We start from the raw sequence: 1,102 nt of genomic DNA, 5'->3' as shown, positions 1-1,102 counted from the left end.
TGTGTGTGTGTGTGTGTGTGTGTATGGGTGTGTGTGTGTGCACGTGTGTGTTTGCAATTTAACCAGTCAAATACCTTTGTAGGTTACCAGACGTCCTCAGCAAAGCAGGCCTATCTTTGCTAAGGAGGCCCTGCACCTCAAAACCTAACATGCATGCGTTAATCAGTGTTGCTTTACATGATAGTATACATATTATTTATGTTTGTAACTTGTAATGAATAATTCAAATGTTTAAATATAAATTTTCTACTCTCCTCACCTCCTGAGTCCAGGTGAGAGCTGTCCACACCCCAACAGTCCCTGTAATTTTGTCCAACATAAACACCTAAGCATTTTACCTCAGGTGAAGTTCCATAGCATTGATCATTTCACGTGTATGTCAATAACAAAAACAATTAAATTTGAAGATAAATATTATAAAAATCAGAAAAACAAGTAAAAACGGCAAAAAATGATCTTGTATTTACACAGATAAAAATGTACCATGGAAGATTAATTATGCACACATGATCCAATATAGGGCAGCACGGTGGCGCAACTGGTAGAGCTGCTGCCTCTCAGCGAGCAGGTCCTTGGTTCAAACCCTGGTCCAGGGGCCTTTCTGGGTGGAGTTTGCATGTTCTCTCCATGCATGCGTGGGTTTACTCCGGGTGCTCCGGTTTCCTCCCACAGACCAAAAACATGCATGTTAGGCTGATTGGTAACTCTAAATTGTCCCTAGGTGTAAATGAGAGAGTGAATGGTTGTTTGTCTCTATGTGGCCCTGTGATGGACTTGCGACCGGTCCAGGGTGTACCCCGCCCCTCGCACAGTGATTGCTGGACATGGGCACCAGTGACCCCCGTGACACAAGATGGAATAAGAGGGTAAAGATAATGGATGGATGGATGATCCAATCTAATAATGCAAAGTTAAATCATCATGGTTCATGTCATGGCGGCCTGCAAACTCTCTAAAACTACGGATAAAGGCACAAATATCACAGTTATTCCTGTTCTAGTGGACACCACAGTCAATAACAAAATCACCATATGTCTAATACTTAAAAATTATCATATGTCTAATACTTATTAGATATGTCAATCTTATTTATCATATCATT

Source organism: Nematolebias whitei, chromosome 9 (genome assembly GCF_014905685.2).
Source record: "Nematolebias whitei isolate Nwh7 chromosome 9, NemWhi1, whole genome shotgun sequence".
Taxonomy (NCBI): Eukaryota; Metazoa; Chordata; class Actinopteri; order Cyprinodontiformes; family Rivulidae; genus Nematolebias; species Nematolebias whitei.
The sequence above is the reverse complement of the archived record's forward strand: the minus strand, read 5'-3'. Positions refer to the sequence as shown.